This window comes from Podarcis erhardii (genome assembly GCF_964252035.2).
Source record: "Podarcis erhardii genome assembly, chromosome: 13".
Lineage (NCBI taxonomy): Eukaryota > Metazoa > Chordata > Lepidosauria > Squamata > Lacertidae > Podarcis > Podarcis erhardii.
Window position 1 is genome coordinate 34,590,919 of NC_138502.1, and position 18,758 is coordinate 34,609,676.

Here is an 18,758-nt window from a genome sequence, read left to right on the forward strand (position 1 = left end):
GGATACTATGCGAATATTCTGAGGTTCTACAGTACAGTGGTACCTCAGGTTAAGTACTTAATTCATTCCAGAGGTCCATTCTTAACCTGAAACTGTTCTTAACCTGAAGCACCACTTTAGCTAATGGGGCCTCCTGCTGCCGTTGCGCCGCTGGAGCACAATTTCTGTTCTCTTCCTGAAGCAAAGTTCTTAACCCGAGGTACTAGTTCTGGGTTGGCGGAGTCTGTAACCGGAAGCCTATGTAACCCGAGGTACCACTGTGTTTGGGTGTCCAAGAAAAATCTCACCTCGGACTAAGAAATTCTGCCAAGTTTACTTTTTGATTCTTTAAAACAACAACAACAAATTGATTGATTATTTATACATACATACATACATACATACATACATACATACATACATACAGTGGTACCTCGGGTTACATACACTTCAGGTTACATACGCTTCAGGTTACATACGCTTCAGGTCCCCTTCTTGTGCCCTCCATCTTTCCCAACATAAGGATCTTTTCCAGGGAGTCTTCTCTTCTCATGAGGTGGTCAAAGTATTGGAGCCTCAGCTTCAGGATCTGTCCTTCCAGCGAGCACTCAGGGCTGATTTCCTTCAGAATGGATAGGTTTGATCTTCTTGCAGTCCATGGGACTCTCAGGAGTCTCCTCCAGCACCATAATTCAAAAGCATTAATTCTTCAGCGATCAGCCTTCTTTATGGTCCAACTCTCACTTCCATACATCACTACTGGGAAAACCATACTTGCTGTGGTTGTTGCATACTTAAAGAGTCTTTTATTTTGTTTGGGTAGTTCCACGTCTCTAATACCTAACAAAAAAGCCTCCAGTGTTTTTTAACAAAAGTTATATTAAACATTTTTTTCAGCTCATTATATATAATTTCCCAGAAAGCTTTTACTTCCCAACTTGTCCACCACATATGATAAAAAGTACCCAGTCCCTGACACTTTATCATGTCCCTTTACTGTGTTTTTTATATTTGTTGACAACCTACGCTAATAATTTGTTGGAGGGTATACATTTAATAAATGAATCCATAAATTTATTTAGATCACCTAAACAAGTAAATAAGTAGCGCCATTATAACAAGACACTGCATTTCATTTCATTCAGTCTGTGATTATTTTTTTGCTGCAAAAATTTGGGCAGCTTCCTAGATTGCAAACTTGCAATTGTCATTTAGAAGATTGCCCAGGTGGGGTTTCAATGTGTTAGTCCATTGCTGCAAAAATAAAAGTCTATTGTGGCACTTTATAGGTTAACAAGCATGACAGAAGCTTTCAAAGGCCAGCGCCCTTTGCATTTTCTAATTAGCAGAAACCTTATCTGACGAAGGAACAAAAAATTGTTTCCTGGGAATGGCAAAGGGGTATATTAACATAGATCCTTCACATCATCTCATAAGCTGTTTTATGATGATAGTTTTCTAGGGACACAATATGTATTGCCTGCAGTTGTAACACTTTAAACTTATTTCTGCGTTTGCAAATAATCTCCACAACCTTGAGTCAGACCAACCTATCTGTATCATGGAGAAAAATTCGAAATGCAAGTAACTGCTGGATCTCATTGAATATCAATAGACTGTGGTCATTTGCAACAGAGAACCTCTGACAATTGCAGGAACAAATTGTAAAAAACCACAGGAATGCAAACAAAAGGAACCAGCTGGGGAACTACCAAGGGAAGAAGGCTCAGAGCCCAGGGAGCGGTGGTGGGAGCACAAATTGCTGCAGAAATGTGGACAACTGAATTTAACATTGGCAAAATGAGAAATGGAGAGAATCAAATTTGAGAGATCCTTCCACCCCTACCTAGGCATAATGACAACATGCAATCTCCAATACAGTAGTACCTTGGTTCCCAAACTTAATCTGTTCCAAAACCAAAGCGTTCCAAAACCAAGGCACGCTTTCCCATAGAAAGTAATGCAAAATGGATTAATCCAGTCCAGACTTTTCAAAGCAAGCCCAAAACAGCAATTTAACATGAATTTTACTGTGTAACGAGACCACTGATCCATAAAATGAAAGCAATGATCAATGTACTGTACAGTGGTACCTCGGGTTACAGGCGCTTCAGGTTACATACACTTCAGGTTACAGACTCCACTAACCCAGAAATAGTACCTCAGGTTAAGAACTTTGCTTCAGGATGAGAACAGAAATCGTGTTCCAACAGTGTGGCGGCAGTGGGAGGCCCCATTAGCTAAAGTGGTGCTTCAGGTTAAGAACAGTTTCAGGTTAAGAACAGACCTCCGGAACGAATTAAGTACTTAACCTGAGGTACCACTGTACTATAAAATAAACAAGACAGTATTGTAGATGATTAAAAAAATATTCTTATGTGCACTGATGATAGTCATTGTTTGGATGGGGGCTTTTATCCATTTCTGCAGTCACACAATCAATCAATCAGTAGCTGAACTGGGTTCCACACAGTCACAAAAACCAAGTCACAAAAACCAAGTCACAAAAACCAAGTCACAAGCCACAGCCACAAGTCAGTCCCATAAAACAAAGAACAAGTCACAGTCACAAAAACGAAGAAGCCACACAAACAAAAGCAAAAAAAGCAAAACCAAAAGCTCCAAATATCACCTCTGTGTTGCATGAGTGCTTGGGAGCCAACAGACTCAACAGGAAGCCTCTGATTAGCAGCAGGGGACTCAATTTACAAACGGAAGACACTTGACGGGAAGCAGAACATGTTCCGCTTCCAAGGCAAAGTTCACAAACCAAACACCTACGTACTTCTGTGTTTGCAGCGTTCTATTTCCAAGTTGTTCATAAGCTAAGCTGTTCTAAAACCAAGGTACCACTGTACTTCTGAAAAGTTCCTCAATCACGTCCTCTCTAGCCCAGCCAAACCTAATGAACTATCATTCGCTGTCTTGAGTTTCACTGGATGGGCAAGCATCTCATGCATCTCTTCCCCATATTTCCAAAACATTGTTGTGAGTTTTTTTGGGTAAGGGGGAGTTACAATGCATGATGCCTGAGTCCCTTCCAGTTGCTGGATCTTGCAAGGGTCAAAATCTAATGGAGGGTCCCATTCATGAGTTAGCCAGGCAAGAGACGTAATTGCCAAACAAGCAGAAATTCCCTGTGCAACTCTGAAAGGTGCAGGAGCACCTTGTTCCCTTTGGGATTTGGCAACCTTATGCTGCTGCAGCTCAGCATGTAACTAAGCCTATGTACAACAGATGCAGCTGAAACAACGGCATATAGCTTCCCTGTTTACGTCTGCCACCGCATCCCTGCCCTCCTTCTGTTGTTACTCCTGTGTTGACTTTTAGATTGCAAGATTCCCAGGGCAGAGACCTTATATTCCATACGCACCACACACACATATGACAAGATAGACACATACACATAGGTAGACAATAGGCAGATGAGAGATGACAGACAGACAAATAGATATAGACACACAAACTAGAAAGCTAGAAAGAGGATGGATAGGTGAATGGATAGATAGATGATAGCTAGATAGCTAGATAGATAGATACATAAATGAATAGATAGATGGATAGACCAGGCATAGGCAAACCAACCCCTCCAGATGTTTTGAGACTACAATTTCCATCATCCCTGACCACTGGTCCTGTTAGCTAGGGATGATGAGAGTTGTAGTCCCAAAATATCTGGAGGGCTGAGTTTGCCTATGCCTGGGATAGACTGATTGACTGATCAGTCTACTGGTTGGCTGATCTTTCTATCTAAGTGGGCAGCATGTGTGAAATCAGAGATGGCCTCCCTTGCAGATTTTGGTTCATGAGAGAATCAAGAGCATCTTGATTCACGAGATACTCATGAATCAAGAGAATCAAGAGCATCAGTTGAACATCTTTAAGCTGAGGGAAAGTGCGGCTGCTTTGGTCAATGTATGAACCAGTTGCCTGCCTATCAAACGATAGGGCCGGCTATGGCTGAATGAATGTACACGGAGGACAGCAAGCAGAAAAGAGGTTTTAGAACTGTCATGTGGAGGGTGGCTAGAAAGGCTCAGGTGAGAATAGACATTTCGACACAGGCCTACTTTCATTTCTTGGAGGTTTAGCCTGGCTCCAAAAAGCATGTCATCTGCTTTTCTTCATCACAGGTGTCTAAAGGAATGTTAAATTTCATTCATTAATATAGCACGCAGTAGCAGTTTCAAGTTTTTCCACTGCTGGGGATATTTTTTGACTTCCAGTTCTTGTTACTTTTACACATAAATCCACTGAGCCTCATTTCCAAACTAATCTAAGCTGCACAACAATTTGCATTAAAGTGCATATTTAAATACCCATTTTAAAATGTGTTGGTAAAAAAATTAATAAATGTGCTTGCAACCCCCAGGTTTTCAGACATCCATAAAAAGCTTCACACACACACAACTTTGCCCTTGTGCACCTTCTCACGGTGAGGCACACAACTCCGTACGTCACCAGGCAGCCAACTGGCCTCTTCTCACTCCTCTTAATTAGAAGGATGGATGATTTGTTCATTAATCATTGCTTTGCTGTCCAATCTCCCATTAAAACTCTGATTGCATCAGAGAAATTTCTCCCCACCTAATCAATAGTCATCCAAATCCTCGCTTTATGGACTGATTAGTTACCCTTTTGTGGTTTCGTTTCATTAACATTACAGCTTTAGTGGTTAATATTTCAGGGCATCGGTGTTGCAGGCCATGGGGCCAAGCGCCATTATCACGCCACCCTGGATTATGCAATATGGTGGAGCTCTGTGCAATTTTTACCCGAATAGAGATGTGGTGCTAAGATGTCAATAACTTATTGCCTCTTGGTATTTCTACTTTAAAAGAATGAAAGGAGAATTCATTGGATGTCTAGATCCAGGTTTGGGGCAAGTACTCTTTGGTGAGAGCGCCCCAGCAGAGATTTAAAATCATAAAACATGCACCAAAGTAAAGAGTGGAATTATAGGCTGTTAGACCTTTAAAATAACCCCTTTTAAGTTTCTTTCCAAAGTTTCCCTTTCTTCCCTTAGCACTGAAAGAGACCACATGATCGGTAAGTTAAAATGGTTACTTACAAACTCTTCAAAGGTCAGATTCATGTGCTTTTCCACAGAGCAGCAAGAAAACAGAGGCAGAAAAACTTAGGTTACAAAAATTGATAAAATGTTCCTAAATACTTGGTCTAGAACTGCAAAGTGGCTTGTAAGCCATGCACATGGTCTGAACCTGGATAAACCAGGTTTATTATTATCAATAATAAATTTATTTTAAATTTTTATTTGTACCCCGTCCTCCCTGGCCGGAGCTGGGCTCAGGGCGGCTAACATCATAAAACTAACGCAGTATACAAAGAACATAAAAACATAAAACAGGCAATTAATTAATTAAAATACATCTTAAAATTAGTTCAGAGCAAATTAAAATCTGGACAGATGGCAGTCCACGGGTAAAATTGAGAGTGGTTAATATTCTCCAGGACCAACTGTTACCACTGGTCTTATAAAGGACCTGTGAGTGGGCTAGGAGGCCTCTTTAATGCTTGTTCTTATACAGAAAGAAAAGAATCAGACTAAACCCCGACCAAAGGCCTGGTGGAACAGCTCCATCTTGCAGGCCCTGCAGAATGATGTCAAATCCCACAGGGCCCTGGTCTCTTGTGAGAGAGTGTTCCACCAGGCCGGGGCCATGGCTGAAAAGGCCCTGGCTCTGGTTGAGGCCAGTCTTATCTCCTTGGGGCCTGGGATCTTCAGGGTGTTATTATTTGCAGACCTTAAGGTCCTCCATGGGGCATACCAGAAGAGGCGGTCCCGTAGGTATTATTATTATTATCAGTAGTGCTCACTGGAAGGACAGATCCTGAAGCTGAGACTCCAATACTTTGGCCACCTCATGAGAAGAGAAGACTCCCTGGAAAAGACCCTGATGTTGGGGAAGATGGAGGGCACAAGGAGAAGGGGACGACAGAGGACAAGATGGTTGGACAGTGTTCTCGAAGCTACCAGCATGAGTTTGACCAAACTGCGGGAGGCAGTGGAAGACAGGAGTGCCTGGCGTGCTCTGGTCCATGGGGTCACGAAGAGTCGGACACGACTAAATGACTAAACAACAACAAAGTAGTAGTAGTAGTATTTAATTTTCAGTTATATACATTTCAATAGTTTTAGAGTCATTTTAACATTTCAAAACTTGACTTCCTTCTTTACATCTTTGGAAATCTTAGAGGGCGCCCCTCTCCACATGGTTCCCAGAAACACACACACAAAGTTTTGTTTTCTGCAGGCAACATCTCTTCAGTTCCTTCAGCCTGTCCTAATTCTTTTGTAAGAGCAGGCCTGGTTTCACTTTTGTAGTTACTCCTGGACCAGGATTCAAAGTAGCGCATGTGCGCAGAGGTTGCTCGAGGGAAGGATCGGCTGGAAGGTTATCGTGCGCACCCTGTCCTCCTTTCATTTCCCCTGCTGTCGTTTTAAGTGGACATCATGCAATATTGATCTCCTCCTTACAAAGTCCCCCAGGGGTCTTTTCAGAAGGCAGAGATAGCCCAAGCCTCCATGATGGATGGAAAACCAGCCTTGTGGGCGAGACGCGCCATTCGGAGAGATGACGAGGCCCGTCTGACAAATCCTATCATGGATATCACTTACTGCTCAGAACAGCCCTGACAAATCCATTCTCTGAAGCCTGCGCCAAAATAAATAAAAGGATCGCTTAGTCGTAGTCATATAAACCACTGCGGAACTTGCCAGCTTGTCGTCTGATGGCTCCAGCTGAAGAAGGAAAATTGGATGCTGCTGTAATCTCAGACGTCAACAGTCCCTCAAAAACTGAAGTGACGGATTGGACAAGGTGGGTCTACAAGTGAATCAGGCTGGAGAAAACTTGTGGGAGGACAAGATGGTGCTGTCTTCCCAATCCACACACCGAAGCTGAATGATGTTTGGAAGCTGGATGACCCCAGTGATGGGACAGGGTCCTTCCCTGCATCTGAGCTAGCTTTCTTGGGAAGGGCCATAGCTTAGTTGTAGACCCATCTGAAACCCTGGAGGGATACTGTCAGTCAGTGTAAGCTATATTGAGCTAGATTGACCGCTGGTCTAAAAGTCCTCACACTTGTAAAATCAAATAAAAATTATCCCCCCCCCAAAGGAACATGTTTCATGAAAATTAGCCCTTTAGAATGGTTGAATGATTGAGTATACAGCCATACCTTGGTTCTCAAACGGAATGCATTCCTGGAGTCCGCTCGACTCCCAGAACCATTCAAAAACTAAGGTGCAGCTTCTGATTGGCTACAGGAGCATACTGTAGCCAATCAGAAGCCGCGGAAGCCACAACAGACGTTCGGCTTCTGAAAAGCGTTCGAAAACCGAAACACTCACTTCCGGTTTTTGATCGTTCAGGAGCCGAAACGTACGAGTTCCAAGGCATTCAGCAACCAAGGCATGACTGTATGCATCTTTTAAAGTGATATAATTACAGATAGAAATCACTGTAAAGGAACAACAACAACAGCAACAATTGATTTATACCCCACCCATCTGGCTGGGTTTCCCCAGCCACTCTGGGCGGCTCCCAACAGAATATTAAAAACACGATAAAACATCAAGCATTTGAAACTTCTCTAAGTAGGGTTGCCTTCAGATGTCTTCTAAAAGTCAGATAGTTGTTTATTTCCTTGACACTTGATGGGAGGGCGTTCCACCGGGCTGGCACCACTACTGAGAAGGCCCTCTGCCTGGTTCCCTGTAACTTCACTTCTCACAGCGAGGGAACTGCCAGAAGGCCCTCGGAGCTGGACCTCAGTGTCCGGGCTGAACGATGGGGGTGAAGATGCTCCTTCAGGTATACTGGGCCGAGACCTTGTGGTACAGCAAGGTCTGCCAGCTCCTAATACCGAAAGCTTCTTCAGCCATGCCCCTTCCTTGCCTCAGAAGAGTACCCAGTTTACAGACATCTTCCTCCAATGCCACCGACACCGTTAGCAAGTGACCCTCCTCTCACCCGAGAGAAAACTCATGTGCGCAGCGGGGAGAGTGTATCCCCAGGCAATGGAGGTGTGCAGTGCATGAGCTTCAAGGTCATTGGGAGCCACAGAACTGGCTGCAAAGCAAACTCAGCTGCCTGCTCACATGCGCATACGCCAGCAGTTAACCACCATTGCTCCTCAGAAATATTGCCCTTCTTTCCATGAAACCCTGTCGTACATAGATATAGTCATCCCACCTCCCTTCATTGCAGGCATTGATAAGGTCTTAGCCTTCTCACCAGCGTAGGTGAGACATTCTTGGCAGTTCTTTAGAAGCAGCCCAGCAGCAGAAGCCCTTCACATGTGCACAAAATGTGCCATTTCTCCCGAGGTGAGGATTTCCCTACTTCAATCCATGTTCACACACCCACATATCTTCCACACAATCGTTTCTCACTGTAGTGTTTGTAAGCTCCCGTTGCGTGGTGTGTGAGAGGCAAGCAGGGATGGAGGAGCCATTTCCAAAACAACATGGGAACCAATACAAAACCATTCTTCAAATGTCACACGTCTCCGAATTTTGCAATCCAGGTCTCCGGCCACAAACTGTGTAAATATGCATATTATGAGGTCATGTGTGCCTATAAATGCATGTTTTTGGGGGGGATGACATGTAATACTGAATTCTATTACTGCAAACGTATATGGGGGCATGTAAAAATGTGGGTTGGGGGAGAAATCCGTGCAAAAATGCTGATGAATTTTCATGAAAATATTCACCAGCGGATGCAAAATTGTGGAGAACTGAACTTAAAATGGGAGCGATGAGGCAGTGAGAGAAGCAGAACCTGATATATCCACCCATCCCTATAAGGCAAAGCATCACATTGTGAGTGTCCTCAACAGCCTGCCCCACACCTCCCCCCCCCAAGTTCCTTAGATACTGTAATTGTGGTGGCCTGGGACTCAGAACCAGAGGAGTCTCAGTCTGCACTGGATCCTCTGCCTCAGGCATCATCTGAACCAAGTCTGGGGCCTGATCCTGAAGAGTCCCAGTCTGCACAGGTTCCCCTGCAACAAACACCAGCTGGGCCGAGTCAGGGGCCTGAGCTTGTCCTGGCTCCAGATGTGGGGATCACCTTGTTGCCTTCAGCTGGGCCATCACTTACACCTGCTCCACTACTGGTTTGGTCAGGGGAGGCTGAGGCGGCCCCTGGGTCTAGTAACCCACCGATGTCTCCCGAGCTGCAGAGACTAAGGTCTGAGAGAAGAAGAGACCTGAGTACTCGCAGGAGGAGTGCTCACCTTCGGGCGAAACAGGGAGGTGAGTCACCAGGGGATCAGGACCGGCCACTACCCCAATAAAGATAAAAGGCTGTCGGACCCCACCCCAGGTTGCGGGAGCAACATTGCTGTATGCTAGATCCTGTACCTGTCCTTGCCTGGTTTCCTGACTCGTGTCCTTCCTTGGCCCTGTCAGACTGACTCCTAGCGGAACCTTTGGATTCTGGACTGGTCCTGGACCGTGTTTCATGGGTTACCCCCGGGCCCAGCACAGTAATGATGGGATCCTACTTTGCAGTACAGGGTTTTTTTTTAATGCTGTGGCAGGGAGGGACATCCCTGTTGCAAAAGCAAGAGTTAGGCTTACTTTAAAACATTGGGAGGGGGAAACATTTTCCCATTCAGCTACAAACATCTGGAGGGCTGGAGTTTGCCTATGCCTGGGTTAGAACATGGTGCTGATAACACCAAGGTTGCAGGTTTGATCCCTGCATGAGACAGCTACATGTTCCTTTTTAAACCAAAAACCAAATCTATTATTGGTTTTTAAACAAATACAATAACCATTAAACCCTTATCCAGCAGTACAGCTAATGGTGTTTGTTTTATCCGTTGTCTCTCGACATAGACCTACACATTCAACATCCAAACATATTACTTAACGTAACCCCTCCACTGAGAATATTGAGCGGTTGGTATAAAAAGGTCTTGATTCTGGTCATTAACATGGTTAAAGAAAGAGGTTTGCATTTCTTGTGAAGGTGTCTCTATCCGTTGTGCCTTTAATTCAGGGGTAGGCAAGGTTTACCTCACCTGGGATGGTTCACTCCCACAGAGATCGCTCCACGGGCCAGATTGTGTCTGCACAGATGCGATTTCTAGTGTCTGTGTCTGCGCAGATGCGATTTATGGTTCCACGGAAGCGAGTCGCCGCTCTACGCTGCATCAGTTTAGCGCAGCGCATGGGCTCAATTTGGGGGCGGCTTGTGGGCCATTTAAACAACCACTGTGGGCCGTGTGACATTAGCTGAGATTCCTGTGTTTCAGGGACTAGGTGATTCTTAGGGTCTCTTCCAAATCTGTGATCTAAGGGCAGGTGAACAGAGAAGCAAGGCTGGGAAAGGAAAGAGGCATGGCTTAGGGAGCAGCAACTGAGGTTGAAATCAAGAGGCTTCTCTTCTCTGATTCTCTGGCTGCCTGCAACCCAAGGCCAGGAAGAAAGAGGACAAAGGATGGGTGCAGTCTAACCCCTCTTGTCTGTGCATAAGCCCTGAGCCAAGAACTCTGCACTTCCTGCTGTGTCCTTCTGCCCACCCCCCGCCCCGTATTGTACCCAGGAGAACAGGCAGCGTAAACAAGACCAGTGTCTGTTCATCCGTGTGCAAGTTACATCCACCTCTGGAGCTTTCTCTCGAAGCCAAGCGTGGCGGCTCAGTTGCAAAACATTCTGAGTAATAAGTACAGAAAGCAGGGAGTCCATTTAGTCGCTCAGGTGTGTCTGTATTAGCAGGCGGTTGGCTAAATGAAAGCTGCTAACACAATCAGGCTTATTCTCCAAGGCATGGCAGGAGAGCAGGCCAGGTACTGAGGAATAAAGGTAGGCAATCAGAGCATGGCTTGGCTCTCAATCTAACCTCCCCCCATCGCTCCCGCTGGGGCTCTTGTTTTTCCTAGTATTGCATTTCTCCAGCTGCCCTCCCTCCCCAAACTCATTTGCAAAAGCAGGCAGTGGGTGGTAGGGGGAACAGCCAAGAGGAACAGAGCTACAACAAACGGTTCGGATTTAGTTCGTTCCAGGAAGGTTAGGGTGACCAGATGCTCAGGATTGTGTTATGGGAATGGCTGGGGGCTCGTGCCTCTAATGGCTGTGGAGGAGGGCAAAGTGGAAGGAATACAGCTTGCCTGCTGTTAAATTCTCCTTTCTATCTAATTACAGTGGTACCTTGGGTTACAGACGCTTCAGGTTACAGACGCTTCAGGTTACAGACTCCACTAACCCAGAAATAGTACCTCGGGTTAAGAACTTTACCTCAGGATGAGAACAGAAATCATGCTCTGGCAGCGTGGCAGCAGTGGGAGGCGCCATTAGCTAAAGTGGTACCTCAGGTTAAGAACAGTTTCAGGTTAAGAACGGACCTCCAGAACAAATTAAGTTCTTAACCCAAGGTAAAAAGGTAAAGGGATCCCTGACCATTAGGTCCAGTCGTGGCCGACTCTGGGGTTGCGGCGCTCATCTCACTTTATTGGCCGAGGGAGCCAGCGTACAGCTTCCGGGTCATGTGGCCAGCATGAGTAAGCCGCTTCTGGCGAACCAGAGGAGCGCACGGAAACACCGTTTACCTTCCTGCTGGTGCGGAACCTATTTATCTACTTGCACTTTGACGTGCTTTCGAACTGCTAGGTTGGCATAGATCCCCCAATAAAATATTTGAGGTGGTCAGCTCCAACCCCTAAAAAAGTTGATGGGCATTGCTATTCAAATGGTGTGTGTGCACCATGTCATGTGATTGGTTATGTGGGGTGGAGCATACCTGGGGCCCCCAATATTTTATTCAGGTTGTCCCCCCTGATTCTGGGCATTTGGTCACCCTAAGCTAGGCTAGTGAGTGAACAATGGACACCTTTCCCATGTTCTGAGGCATACCTGAGTTATAGGTAAAAGGTAAAGGTAAAGAACCCCTGGGTGGTTAAGCCCAGTCAAAGGCGACTATGGGGTTGCAGCGCTCATCTCACTTTCAGGCCAAGGTAGCCAGCTTTTGTCTACAGACAGCTTTCTGGGTTATGTGGCCAGCATGACTAAACCACTTTTGGCGCAACAGAACACCGGGACGGAAACCAGAGCGCACAGAAACGCCATTTACCTTCCTGCCACAGTGGTACCTATTTATCTACTTGCACTGGTGTGCTTTCAAACTGCTAGGTTGGCAGGAGCTGGGACAGAGCAACGGGAGCTCACCCTGTCACGGGGATTCGAACCTCTGACCTTCCAATCAGCAAGCCCAAGAGGCTCAGTGATTTAGACCACAACGGCACCCGCGTGCCAGGTAGAGGAATAATTTTATTATTTATACCCCAGCCACTCTAAGCAGCTTCTAGCGCATATGAAAGCATAATAAAACATCAAACATTAAAAACTTCCCGATACAGGGCTGCCTTCAGATGTCTTCTAAAAGTTGTGCAGTTCTTTATCTCCTTGACACCAGGTGGGAGGGCTTTCTATAGGGGAGGCGCCACTTTCAAGAAGGCCTTCTTGCCTTCAAATATGCCAATTGAAAGCTTGCAGAACATGACTGCAACATCTACTGAGTAGTGGCAGCTTCAGGGCAGGACTTGGGAGTGGGGCAGAAGCCCAGGGCCCCCGTTCAGCAGCATGAGGATGCCCCTCCCAACACATCTTGAGGTACACAGTATCTGCTAAAGCCACTTCCGCCCTTAGGAGGAGGTAGGGTTGCGGGCTTCACGGCCCCTTCACGCGTGCGGTGGGTAGAGACCAGCCCCGCGCGATTGGAGGGATTCCCAGCCATGTCACCCCCTAGCCAGCCAATCGGGATCTCCCTCTTTGCCACCCGCCAGCTTTTTCTCCCACCCTATAGGTTTTCATTCCTTGACCTTGCTATGGACCTTGGATGGTCACCACTGAGGAACCTGGTAGGAATTTTTCCACTTGGCAAATTGACACCAGCCACTTGGTTTTCACCTGCCTCGTAGCAAATTGCCACAACTTTCTGGATATTGGCGGTTAGGCATTGGTATAGTTCTGTAGCTGGAAGAGGGGAGGTAGTGCCATCACCTGCCCCACATATTGAAGGGTAGTCTGTTAAAGGATTCTGGGGGGCGTGGCCCTGTCCGAAGCCTAGGGAGGTTAGGGCCTAAGGCACACCCCCTATCAGTGACCCTGGGGGAGCTCCTAGTTGATGTGCATCAGCAGGATTCCCCCTACTGGTGGTTAACCCTTCCCGGACTTCAAGCAGACGGGCTGAAGTCGGATATACTTGGTTAGGACCAATGCCTAAGCCAATACCGCTCATCACCTGTAACCAATAAAGTTTTGGCCTTTATTTAGCCCATTAGATAGATAGATTCTTTATTGTCATTACACAAGTGCAACATTGCACAGTGCAACGAAATTGGATGCCATCCCTTAAAAAAACAACAAAAGCAAAACAGCAACAACAACCAAACAAACCACATTCCAGCCACACCCACACCCACACCCATCAAACTTCCAGGTCACACTATCGAGTTACAGCATTCAAAAAGGCCACAGCTCTTGGATAGAAACTATTTTTCAGTCTATTTGTCCTTGACTTGATGTTTCTATATCTCCTGCCAGAAGGCAGTAGTGCAAACAGACTGTATCCCGGGTGAGATGAATCCTGCATGATGTTGTTTGCTTTCCTAAGACAACGGGAACCGTACAGTTCTTCCAAAGATGGGAGAGGATGACCAATAATCCTTTGGGCTGTGGTTATGACCTTCTGGAGCACCTTCTTCTCCCTAGCTGTACAACTGGAGAACCAAGCACAAATACAGTATGTGAGAATGCTCTCTATGGAGCCTCGGTAGAAGGACACCAGCAGTTTCTCACTCAGATTGTTCTTCTTTAAAAGTCTGAGGAAATAAATTCTCTGCTGAGCCTTCTTCACCAGAGCAGTGGTATTTGCGCTCCAAGTCATGCCCTGATCGATAGTCACTCCCAAAAACCTGAATTCCGCCACCCTCTCCACCCGTTCCCCGTTGATATACAAGGGCTGAATGACCGCCTTTTTTGTCCTGTAATCCACCACCAATTCCTTGGTCTTAGCTGTATTAAGAGCCAGATTGTTCTCTCCACACCAAACACAGAGCCGCTCCACCTCGTCCCGATAGGCGGACTCATCCCCTCCTGAAATGAGCCCCACCACCGTAGTGTCATCAGCAAACTTGATGATTTTGTTGCTGGAATAGATGGCTGTACAGTCATACGTGTAGAGAGTAAAGAGCAGGGGACTCAACACACAACCCTGTGGTGAGCCGGTGTTAAGGCTAAGGGCTTTGGACATATGTGACCCTACTCTAACCCTCTGAGAACGTTCTGACAAAAAATCCAAAACCCAGAGACAGGTGGAGTTGGAGAGTCCAATCGCCTCTAGCTTGGACACCAGTCTATGGGGGAGGATAGTGTTAAAAGCAGAGCTAAAATCCACAAACAGCAGCCTCACATAACTCCCCGGCTGCTCCAGATGGGACAGAGCAGCATGGAGAGTGGTGGTGATAGCGTCACCTAATTATTATTAAGGTTATTAACCTTAATAATTGCATCATGTGCCATTATTTCCACCTGTGGGGGTCGGGAACTAGCCACGCAAAGTGTATTTGTGCATGGAAGGGGGGGGGTGGCATAAGGCCATTACGTCCAGAGTCTACAATTACTTTACTGCCATTGGGAGATGTTTTGCTCTCCATGGAATTTGATCCCAGTTTCTCTCCAGCCCACTGGCTGGTTCTCTTGGAAGAACAGAGCTCTCCTATGAGCAGCGTTTTGGTGACATTCCGTTTTAATAGGGAAGCTGCCATTTCAGAGGGTGCGAAGAGGTCTGCCAAAAACCAAGGTTGTGCACACATTACCAGCGTGAAATACAGCTAACAATGTAAAGATATTAAGAACCTAAGAATAACGTTGCTGGATCAGGCCAATGGCCCATCTTGTTCGCACAGTGGATACTACTACTACTACTACTACTACTAATACTAATAATAATAATAATAATATATTTATACCCCACTCATCTGGCTAGGTTTTCTTTTAAAGCCATCCACTGCTTCCTGCTGGAGGGAGTTCCATAGTTCAGCTGCACGCTTTCTTTTACCTGGCCTGGATTTTCCAACCTTCAGCTTCCAGCCCTGGGAGGCTTCGTAAGAGCTGCTCCAGAGGAAGAACTGTGAGGGGAGAGAGACCTTCTATTCCTCAACAGGCAATGGCGTTTCTATCTGCCTTCCCCCGACCCAGCCTTTCCTTGACCATGACCTCGACAACAACAGCAGCAGCAGCAGCTGGGAAGAGAGGAGTTCAGAGATAGATGGATGCATTTTCAATAGTTTTATGTGTGTCCTCGTTCCTCAATTTGATCCGTTTGTATGCTTTGCGGTATTTTATGCATTGCGATTTGCTGGGTTTTTTAAATTGATTATAGAGATTGTGGCTGATGAGTGTAAGCTGTTTAATTATCATTTGCTGGTGTTTAATTTTACTGTTTACTATTAGATTCTGATGGCTTGTTGAATGTCGCTTTGTTTGATATAAGTTGTTTATTTTAAAGCTATTGTGACTTTTTGCATTGGATCAGATTGTTACTATGAATGCTTGATGTTTTTATATGTGGTGGAAGTTGCCCAGAGTGGCTGGGGAAACTCGGCGAGATGGGCGGGGTACAAATAAAATATTATTATTATTATTATTATTATTATTATTATTATTATTATTATTCCTTGGATGTCCACGGGAGAAAACAAACTCTTCTCTATCCTCTTTCTCCGTTCCATGAATAATCCTTTAAACTCCTATCCTGTCACTTTCTGCTCACCTAAAAAGGCCCAAACACAGCAACCTTCATAGGAGAGTCGCTGCATCCAGTTGATTGTTTGGGTTGCCTTTCCCAGGTTGTTCTTAATTCTGATTGAAGCTAGTTTCTTTTTCAGGGGGCTGGGGCACACCAGCATGCAGCATTTCTGTAAAAAATGACTGGATAGAAACAGGATAGCTATGGTGGTCTTGTAGTGAGGTTAAGGATTACTGGAAAATGATATACAATAAAATGAAAAGGATGTTTAAAATAACGTTCATTTGAAAAAAAAACCTTAAGTCTTTCTCTTTGGAATTCTAGGGATAGAACTACCAAAATTGTTTAGAAATTTATTCATACAGCAACAAGAATGTTACTTGCTCCAAAAATGGAAAGAATAAGAAGTCCCGGCAAATGAAGAATGGATCCAAAAACTTATGGAATATGCAGAAATGGCGAAACTTACCAGAAGAATAAGAAATCAAGCTGACAAACTTTTTATAAAAGAATGGAAGTGGTTAATTGAATATTTACAGACAAATTGTAAACAGATAAAATCACTGGCAAGATTATTGTAACAACCTGCAGCTACATAAGGTTATATATTTAAAGAAGATAAATAAATGAGCAACTTAAGTAAATTTGGATATGCAGAAGATATTAAAAATAAATTTAAGGAACCGCAGAAAGAGGGGGAAGGAAGTCAAGTTCTGAAATGTTAAAATGACTGTAAAATTGGTGAAATGTATATATCTGAAAAGTATAAATAAAATTTAGAAAAAGAAATAGGATAGCTATGGATTGTGAGTTATGTTGTATGTACACCACTTTCCAAAGCCAGCAGTGGGAGCGCACTGAATGCAGAGTAAACAGCAGTGTGTACACAACCAAAAACAACCTTCGTTCCACAATTTGTTTTACACCTTTTAGTAGCCACCATTTCCTCAATCTGCTGCTGCCTGGTGGAGGTTTTTTAAGCTCAAAAGGACATTGTACTCTTTCCCCTGCTCCTAAACCTGTTGCTGTGAGATGAAGCGCCTGCTAATGTACATTGGAGCATGCCTCGTAGCACAACCTTTCTCCGTGGCACATAAACGCTTCACTTTAAAAACAAATGTGGGATCCTAAGGACTCGTTTTCATTAGAGGTTTTAAAAAGGAGACTTGATAGCTGCTTAGAATTGTAGAGTTGGAAGATAACTTTTGTGAAAAGACCAGAAGCCTTTTTATTAGGCATTTCAGGTCAGGATTTGCCAAAAGAAAAGAAAAAACTCTTTATCTATGCTATAACGGCGGCTAGGATATTACTAGCCCAAAGATTGTTTGCAAAAGGCTTGTCAACAAAGGAAAGTAAAAGGCAAAAAGACAGTAAAAGGTAAAGGTAAAGGACCCCCTGGATGGTTAAGTTAAAGTTAAGTCCAGTCAAAGGCGACTATGGGGTTGTGGCACTCCCTCAGGTTTCAGGCTGAGGGAGCCAGCGTTTGTCCACAGACAGCTTTCTGTGTCATGTGGCCAGCATGACTAAACCACTTCTGGAGCAACATAACACTGTGACGGAAACCAGAGTGCACAGAAACACCGTTTACCTTCCCGCTGCATTGGTACCTATTTATCTACTTGTGTGCTTTCGAACTGCTGGGTTGGCAAGAGCTGGGACAGAGCAACAAGAGCTCACTCCATCACGGGGATTTGAAACGCCGACCTTCTTATCAGGAAGCCCAAGAGGCTCGGTGGTTTAGTCCACAGCGCCACCCATGTCCCAAAAAGACAATAGGTATATATCTGGTATGTACCAAGAGGAAGTCACAAAGGATAGGTGCCACCACAGTAAAGGCCCAGTTCCTATATCATACAGAACAGACCTCCTGAAGAGGAGGTGTCTGCAGGAATCATAGAATTGGAGAGCTGGAAGGGACCACGAGGGTCAAGTCCCACCCCCTGCAAGGCAGGAATCTTTTGCCCAAGGTGGGGTTCAAACCCACGACCCTGAGTTTAAGAGTCTCATGCTCTACTGACTGAGTGGTGGACAACCAGCTATGTACGCAGGTGAGACAACCTTCCTTTTTACAGCAATGGTGCACCAAGCATTACAATGCCTCCACCATATCTCTAGCTGCGTCCTTGATCAAGCAAGAAAACATTCCAAGTCCTATATTCAATGTCTCCTTTGTTGGGCTGAAAGCAGCTGCAGATGGCTGGCTCAGCTAGGTGGGCTGGCACGGTTGTGCGAACTATTAAGAAGAGAATAGGCTCTGCCTGGGTGCAGTCAGGGAGTAAATGTACCACTGGCGAAACAAGAGCTCCCTGTTATTTGCCCCGGCAAGATCACCTTGAGAAGAAGAAAGCATTTCTTGGAGGTTACGGCCCCTCTAAATTTGATATGGTGCAGCACCATTTGCTGTTCACATCAACGTCAACAGCCTAAAACTGGAGTAGCCCTCCAGAAATTCCTGGGTTCACTACAGCCAGTATTCAGAGATGTTGAGATGTGGAGCCCAACCAAATCGGAAGGGCACCCCATTGGCTAAAGGTAAAGGTAAAGGGACCCCTGACCATTAGGTCCAGTTGTGGCCGACTCTGGGGTTGCGGCACTCATCTCGCTTTATTGGCTGAGGGAGCCAGCATACAGCTCATGTGGCCAGCAGGACTAAGCCGCTTCTGGCAAACCAGAGCAGCGCACGGAAACGCTGTTTACCTTCCCACCAGAGTGGTACCTATTTATCTACTTGCACTTTGATGTCCTTTCGAACTTCTAGGTTGGCAGGAGCAGGGACCGAGCAACGGGAGCTCACCCCCTTGCGGGGATTTGAACCGCCGACCTTCTGATTGGAAAGTCCTAGGCTCTGTGGTTTAACCCACAGCTCCACCGGCGTCCCTTAAAGTGGAGTAGCCCTCCAGAAATTCCTGGGTTCACTACAGCCAGTATTCAGAGATGTTGAGATGTGGAGCCCAACCAAATCGGAAGGGCACCCCATTGGCTACCCCAGTCCAA

General features: G+C 45.5%; 1 protein-coding gene across 1 annotated transcript in view; it reads left to right on the forward strand.

Moving 5' to 3' along the window:
• TMEM92 (transmembrane protein 92) overlaps positions 1 to 18,758 on the forward strand; it is a 365,445-nt gene that overhangs the window by 141,524 nt on the left and 205,163 nt on the right. The window lies entirely within an intron of this gene.